The sequence below is a fragment of the Rutidosis leptorrhynchoides genome, chromosome 1 (genome assembly GCF_046630445.1).
Source record: "Rutidosis leptorrhynchoides isolate AG116_Rl617_1_P2 chromosome 1, CSIRO_AGI_Rlap_v1, whole genome shotgun sequence".
Taxonomy (NCBI): domain Eukaryota; kingdom Viridiplantae; phylum Streptophyta; class Magnoliopsida; order Asterales; family Asteraceae; genus Rutidosis; species Rutidosis leptorrhynchoides.
In genome coordinates this window covers 226,541,680-226,550,500 of record NC_092333.1, presented here as the reverse complement: position 1 = coordinate 226,550,500, position 8,821 = coordinate 226,541,680, and positions in this window count along the sequence as shown.

Genomic DNA, 8,821 nt, shown 5'->3' with positions numbered 1-8,821 from the left:
TACATCTAAAAGCTGTGTATTGTACGAGTACGAATACGAGTGCATACGAGTAGAATTGTTGATGAAACTGAACGAGGATGTAATTGTAAGCATTTTTGTTAAGTAGAAATATTTTGATAAGTGTATTGAAGTCTTTCAAAAGTGTATAAATACATATTAAAACACTACATGTATATACATTTTAACTGAGTCGTTAAGTCATCGTTAGTCATTACATGTAAGTGTTGTTTTGAAACCTTTAGGTTAACGATCTTGTTAAATGTTGTTAACCCAATGTTTATAATATCAAATGAGATTTTAAATTATTATATTATCATGATATTATCATGTATAAATATCTCTTAATATGATATATATACATTAAATGTCTTTACAACGATAATCGTTACATATATGTCTCGTTTAAAAATCATTAAGTTAGTAGTCTTATTTTTACATATGTAGTTCATTGTTAATATACTTAATGATATGTTTACTTATCATAGTATCATGTTAACTATATATATATATATATCCATATATATGTCATCATATAGTTTTTACAAGTTTTAACGTTCGTAAATCACCGGTCAACTTGGGTGGTCAATTGTCTATATGAAACATATTTCAATTAATCAAGTCTTAACAAGTTTGATTGCTTAACATGTTGGAAACATTTAATCATGTAAATATCAATCTCAATTAATATATATAAACATGGAAAAGTTCGGGTCACTACAGTACCTACCCGTTAAATAAATTTCGTCCCGAAATTTTAAGCTGTTGAAGGTGTTGACGAATCTTCTGGAAATAGATGCGGGTATTTCTTCTTCATCTGATCTTCACGCTCCCAGGTGAACTCGGGTCCTCTACAAGCATTCCATCGAACCTTAACAATTGGTATCTTGTTTTGCTTAAGTCTTTTAACCTCGCGATCCATTATTTCGACGGGTTCTTCGATGAATTGAAGTTTTTTGTTGATTTGGATTTCATCTAACGGAATAGTGAGATCTTCTTTAGCAAAACATTTCTTCAAATTTTAGACGTGGAAAGTGTTATGTACAGCCGCGAGTTGTTGAGGTAACACAAGTCTGTAAGCTACTGGTCCGACACGATCAATAATCTTGAATGGTCCAATATACCTTGGATTTAATTTCCCTCGTTTACCAAATCGAACAACGCCTTTCCAAGGTGAAACTTTAAGCATGACCATCTCTCCAATTTCAAATTCTATATCTTTTCTTTTAATGTCAGCGTTGCTCTTTTGTCGACTTTGGGCGGTTTTCAACCGTTGTTGAATTTGGATGATCTTCTCGGTAGTTTCTTGTATAATCTCCGGACCCGTAATATGTCTATCCCCTACTTCACTCCAACAAATCGAAGACCTGCACTTTCTACCATAAAGTGCTTCAAAAGGCGCCATCTCAATGCTTGAATGGTAGCTGTTGTTGTAGGAAAATTCTGCTAACGGTAGATGTCGATCCCAACTGTTTCTGAAATCAATAACACATGCTCGTAGCATGTCTTCAAGCGTTTGTATCGTCCTTTCGCTCTGCCCATCAGTTTGTGGATGATAGGCAGTACTCATGTCTAGACGAGTTCCTAATGCTTGCTGTAATGTCTGCCAGAATCTTGAAATAAATCTGCCATCCCTATCAGAGATAATAGAGATTGGTATTCCATGTCTGGAGATGACTTCCTTCAAATACAGTCGTGCTAACTTCTCCATCTTGTCATCTTCTCTTATTGGCAGGAAGTGTGCTGATTTGGTGAGACGATCAACTATTACCCAAATAGTATCAAAACCACTTACAGTCCTTGGCAATTTAGTGATGAAATCCATGGTAATGTTTTCCCATTTCCATTCCGGGATTTCGGGTTGTTGAAGTAGACCTGATGGTTTTTGATGCTCAGCTTTGACCTTAGAACACGTCAAACATTCTCCTACATATTTAGCAACATCAGCTTTCATACCTGGCCACCAAAAATGTTTCTTGAGATCCTTGTACATCTTCCCCGTTCCAGGATGTATTGAGTATCTGGTTTTATGAGCTTCTCTAAGTACCATTTCTCTCATATCTCCAAATTTTGGTACCCAAATCCTTTCAGCCCTATACCGGGTTCCGCCTTCCCGAATATTAAGATGCTTCTTCGATCCTTTGGGTATTTCATCCTTTAAATTTCCCTTTTTTAAAACTCCTTGTTGCGCCTCCTTTATTTGAGTAGTAAGGTTATTATGAATCATTATATTCATAGATTTTACTCGAATGGATTCTCTGTCCTTCCTGCTCAAGGCATCGGCTACCACATTTGCCTTCCCCGGGTGGTAACGAATCTCAAAGTCGTAATCATTCAATAATTCAATCCACCTACGCTGCCTCATATTCAGTTGTTTCTGATTAAATATGTGTTGAAGACTTTTGTGGTCGGTATATATAATACTTTTGACCCCATATAAGTAGTGCCTCCAAGTCTTTAATGCAAAACAACCGCGCCTAATTCCAAATCATGCGTCGTATAATTTTGCTCGTGAATCTTCAATTGTCTAGACGCATAAGCAATCACCTTCGTTGGTTGCATTAATACACAACCGAGACCTTGCATTGATGCGTCACAATAAATCACAAAATCATCATTCCCTTCAGGCAATGACAATATAGGTGCCGTAGTTAGCTTTTTCTTCAATAACTGAAACACTTTCTCTTGTTCATCCTTCCATTCAAATTTCTTCCCTTTATGCGTTAATGCAGTCAAGGGTTTTGCTATTCTGGAAAAGTCTTGGATGAACCTTCTGTAGTAACCAGCTAGTCCTAAAAACTGGCGTATGTGTTTCGAAGTTTTCGGGGTTTCCCACTTTTCAACAGTTTCTATCTTTGCCGGATCCACCTTAATACCTTCTTTGTTCACTATGTGACCGAGGAATTGAACTTCTTCCAACCAAAATGCACACTTTGAAAACTTAGCGTACAATTCTTCCTTCCTCAATACTTCTAACACCTTTCTAAAATGTTCACCGTGTTCTTGGTCATTCTTTGAGTAAATAAGTATGTCATCAATGAAAACAATGACAAACTTGTCAAGGTATGGTCCACACACTCGGTTCATAAGGTCCATGAACACAGCTGGTGCATTAGTTAAACCAAACGGCATGACCATAAACTCGTAATGACCGTAACGTGTTCTGAAAGTAGTCTTTGGAATATCATCTTCTTTCACCCGCATTTGATGATACCCGGAACATAAGTCAATCTTTGAATAAACAGACGAGCCTTGTAGTTGATCAAATAAGTCATCGATTCGCGGTAGTGGGTAGCGGTTCTTGATGGTAAGTTTGTTCAACTCTCGGTAGTCGATACACAACCTGAATGTACCATCTTTCTTCTTGACAAACAAAACAGGAGCTCCCCACGGTGATGTGCTTGGTCGAATGAAACCACGCTCTAAAAGTTCTTGTAATTGGCTTTGCAGTTCTTTCATCTCGCTGGGTGCGAGTCTGTAAGGAGCACGAGCTATTGGTGCAGCTCCTGGTACAAGATCTATTTGAAATTCAACGGATCGATGTGGGGGTAATCCCGGTAATTCTTTCGGAAATACATCGGGAAATTCTTTTGCAATGGGAACATCATTGATGCTCTTTTCTTCAGTTTGTACTTTATCGACGTGTGCTAGAACAACATAGCAACCTTTTCTTATTTGTTTTTGTGCCTTCAAATTACTAATAAGATGTAGCTTCGTGTTGCCCTTTTCTCCGTACACCATTAAGGGTTTTCCTTTTTCTCGTATAATGCGAATTGCATTTTTGTAACAAACGATCTCTGCTTTCACTTCTCTCAACCAGTCCATACCGATTATCACATCAAAACTCCCTAACTCTACTGGTATCAAGTCAATTTTAAATGTTTCGCTAACCAGTTTAATTTCTCGATTCCGACATATATTATCTGCTGAAATTAATTTACCATTTGCTAATTCGAGTAAAAATTTAATATCCAAAGGCGCCAACGGACAACTTAATTTAGCACAAAAATCTCTACTCATATAGCTTCTATCCGCACCCGAATCAAATAAAACGTAAGCAGATTTATTGTCAATAAGAAACGTACCCGTAACAAGCTCCGGGTCTTTCTGTGCCTCTGCCGCATTAATATTGAAAACTCTTCCGTGGCCTTGTCCATTCGTGTTCTCCTGGTTCGGGCAATTTCTAATAATGTGGCCCGGTTTTCCACATTTATAACAAACTACATTGGCATAACTTGCTCCGACACTACTTGCTCCGCCATTACTCGTTCTGACACCATTTGTTCCTTTCGTTCTGTTAACCCCTGGTCCATGGATCTCACACTTCGCCGCGCTATGACCATTTCTTTTACACTTGTTGCAAAATTTGGTACAGAACCCCGAGTGATACTTTTCACACCTTTGGCATAGCTGCTTCTGATTGTTGTTGTTGTTGCGATTGTTATTGTTGTTGGGATGATTGTTGTAGTTGCTGTTGTTGTTGTTGTTGTTGTTGTTGTTGTTGTTGTTATTGTTGGGCTGTTTGTTGTAGTTGCGATTGATGTTGTGATTGTTGGGATAATTGTTGCGATTATTGTTGTAATTGCTGTTGTTGTTGTTTTGGTGATTCTTATCACCGTTTTCCTCCCACTTTCTTTTGACTTGCTTCACATTGGCCTCTTCAGCAGTCTGTTCTTTAATTCTTTCTTCAATCTGGTTCACTAGTTTGTGAGCCATTCTACATGCCTGTTGTATGGAGGCGGGCTCGTGTGAACTTATATCTTCTTGGATTCTTTCCGGTAATCCTTTCACAAACGCGTCGATCTTCTCTTCCTCATCTTCGAATGCTCCCGGACACAATAGGCACAATTCTGTGAATCGTCTTTTGTACGTGGTAATATCAAATCCTTGGGTTCGTAACCCTCTAAGTTCTGTCTTGAGCTTATTGACCTCGGTTCTGGGACGGTACTTCTCGTTCATCAAGTGCTTGAATGCTGACCACGGTAGTGCGTACGCATCGTCTTGTCCCACTTGCTCTAGATAGGTATTCCACCATGTTAACGCAGAACCTGTGAAGGTATGCATAGCGTACTTCACTTTGTCCTCTTCGGTACACTTACTTATGGCAAACACCGATTCGACCTTCTCGGTCCACCGTTTTAATCCGATCGGTCCTTCGGTTCCATCAAATTCCAAAGGTTTGCAGGCAGTGAAATCTTTGTAGGTGCATCCTACACGATTTCCTGTACTACTAGATCCAAGGTTATTGTTGGTATGTAGCGCAGCCTGTACTGCGGCTATGTTTGAAGCTAGAAAAGTACGGAATTCCTCTTCATTCATATTCACGGTGTGTCGAGTAGTCGGTGCCATTTCTTTCAAAATAGTCAAATGGAACAAGTTAATCATACAGAATATTAAGAGTAATTAATAGTATTTCGTAGCATAATATGAACTCATTTATAAAAGCTTTTTCTTCATATTAGCGTTTTATAAGTTTAAATTCGGGTAGTACCTACCCGTTAAGTTCATACTTAGTAGCTAATATACAATTCAACTACTACAATTCTATATGAAAAACTGATTATAATAATATTTCGCGTTCAAACTTTTACACAATATTTTACAAACTTACAATACCGTTTATTTTACATATAGCATGAAATATAGCACACAATAAATTTGATACAAGATGGTTGTGAAGATAATTCTAGCTAGTACACAAGTCGTTCAGCAAAGGCAATAAAGACACGTAATTCATACGTCCAGAAACAAGTCATGCATTCTGGTTTTACTAGGATTACTTCCCATCCTTGGTCTTGTGGAACATAACCGTTATGGCCGTTGATAAGACAGCGTGTTGTAACGTCGTCAAAGGGACGAGGGTTACGTAATGTCCAACAGTCCCGTAACAATCTAAAAACCTCATTTCTTACCCCAATTACCGACTCCGTCACTTGTGGAATCGTTTTGTTTAATAGTTGTAGCCCGATGTTCTTTTTCTCACTTTGGTGAGAAGCGAACATTACTAATCCGTAAGCATAACATGCTTCTTTATGTTGCATGTTAGCCGCTTTTTCTAAATCACGAAGTCCAATATTCGGATATATTGAGTCAAAATAATTTCTTAACCCATTGCGTAAAATGGCATTTGGGTTCCCCGCAATATATGCGTCAAAGTAAACACATCGTAACTTATGGATTTCCCAATGTGATATCCCCCATCTTTCGAACGAAAGCCTTTTATAAACCAAGGCATTCTTGGAACGTTCTTCGAATGTCTTACAAACTGATCTCGCCTTAAATAGTTGTGTCAAAGAATTCTGACCGACTCTAGACAAGATTTCATCAATCATGTCTCCGGGTAGGTCTCTTAAAATATTGGGTTGTCTATCCATTTTGTGTTTTATACTGTAAAATAGACAAGAGTTAGATTCGTAAAAAAAATACTTATTAATACAAGCAATTTTTACATATATCATAAAGCATAAGCACACTATATTACATATATTACACCACACGAATACAACTATCTTATTCCGACTCGCTCGTTTCTTCTTCTTCGGTTTTGGTTCGTTTTGCCAAGTTTCTAAGGATATATGATGTTCCCCTAATACGAGCCGTCGTTGTCCACATTGGTTTAGAAAAACCTGGTGGTTTAGAGGTTCCCGGGTCATTGTTACAACTTAAGGACTTCGGGGGTTGACGATACATATAAAGTTCATCGGGGTTGGAATTAGATTTCTCTATTTTTATGCCCTTTCCCTTATTATTTTCTTTTGCCTTTTTAAATTCAGTTGGGATAATTTCTATAACATCATTGGAATTCTCGTCGGAATCCGATTCATCGGAGAATTGGTAATCCTCCCAATATTTTGCTTCCTTGGCGGAAACACCATTGACCATAATTAACCTTGGCCGGTTGGTTGAGGATTCTCTTTTACTTAACCGTTTTATTATTTCCCCCACCGGTTCCGATTCTTCTTCCGGTTCCGATTCTTCTTCCGGTTCCGACTCTTCTTCCGGTTCCTCTTCGGGAACTTGTGAATCAGTCCACGAATCATTCCAATTTACATTTGACTCTTCATTATTATTAGGTGAGTCAATGGGACTTGTTCTAGAGGTAGACATCTATCACATAATATTAAACACATTAAGAGATTAATATATCACATAATATTCATATGTTAAAAATATATAGTTTCCAACAAAAATGTTAAACAATCATTTTTAAAGAAAACACGGTCGAAGTCCAGAATCACTAATGCATCCTAACAAACTCGATAAGACACACTAATGCAAATTTTCTGGTTCTCTAAGACCAACGCTCTGATACCAACTGAAATGTCCCGTTCTTATTGATTAAAAACGTTCCATATTAATTGATTTCGTTGCGAGGTTTTGACCTCTATATGAGACGTTTTTCAAAGACTGCATTCATTTTAAAACAAACCATAACCTTTATTTCATCAATAAAGGTTTAAAAAGATTTACGTAGATTATCAAATAATGATAATCTAAAATATCCTGTTTACACACGACCATTACATAATGGTTTACAATACAAATATGTTACAACAAAATAAGTTTCTTGAATGCAGTTTTTACACAATATCATACAAGCATGGACTCCAAATCTCGTCCTTATTTAAGTATGCGACAGCGGAAGCTCTTAATAATCACCTGAGAATAAACATGCTTAAAACGTCAACAAAAATGTTGGTGAGTTATAGGTTTAACCTATATATATCAAATCATAATAATAGACCACAAGATTTCATATTTCAATACACATCCCATACATAGAGATAAAAATCATTCATATGGTGAACACCTGGTAACCGACATTAACAAGATGCATATATAAGAATATCCCCATCATTCCGGGACACCCTTCGGATATGATATAAATTTCGAAGTACTAAAGCATCCGGTACTTTGGATGGGGTTTGTTAAGCATAATAGATCTATCTTTAGGATTCACGTCAATTAGGGTGTCTGTTCCCTAATTCTTAGATTACCAGACTTAATAAAAAGGGGCATATTCGATTTCGATAATTCAACCATAGAATGTAGTTTCATGTACTTGTGTCTATTTTGTAAATCATTTATAAAACCTGCATGTATTCTCATCCCAAAAATATTAGATTTTAAAAGTGGGACTATAACTCACTTTCACAGATTTTTACTTCGTCGGGAAGTAAGACTTGGCCACTGGTTGATTCACAAACCTATAACAATATATACATATATATCAAAGTATGTTCAAAATATATTTACAACACTTTTAATATATTTTGGTGTTTTAAGTTTATTAAGTCAGCTGTCCTCGTTAGTAACCTACAACTAGTTGTCCACAGTTAGATGTACAGAAATAAATCGATAAATATTACCTTGAATTAATCCACGACCCAGTGTATACGTATCTCAGTATTGATCACAACTCAAACTATATATATTTTGGAATCAACCTCAGCCCTGTATAGCTAACTCCAACATTCACATATAGAGTGTCTATGGTTGTTCCGAAATATATATAGATGTGTCGACATGAAAGGTCGAAATATTGTATACGTGTCTATGGTATCTCAAGATTACATAATATACAATACAAGTTGATTAAGTTATGGTTGGAATAGATTTGTTACCAATTTTCACGTAGCTAAAATGAGAAAAATTATCCAATCTTGTTTTACCCATAACTTCTTCATTTTAAATCCGTTTTGAGTGAATCAAATTGCTATGGTTTCATATTGAACTCTATTTTATGAATATAAAAAGAAAAAGTATAGGTTTATAGTCAGAAAAATAAGTTACAAGTCATTTTTGTAAAGGTAGTTATTTCAGT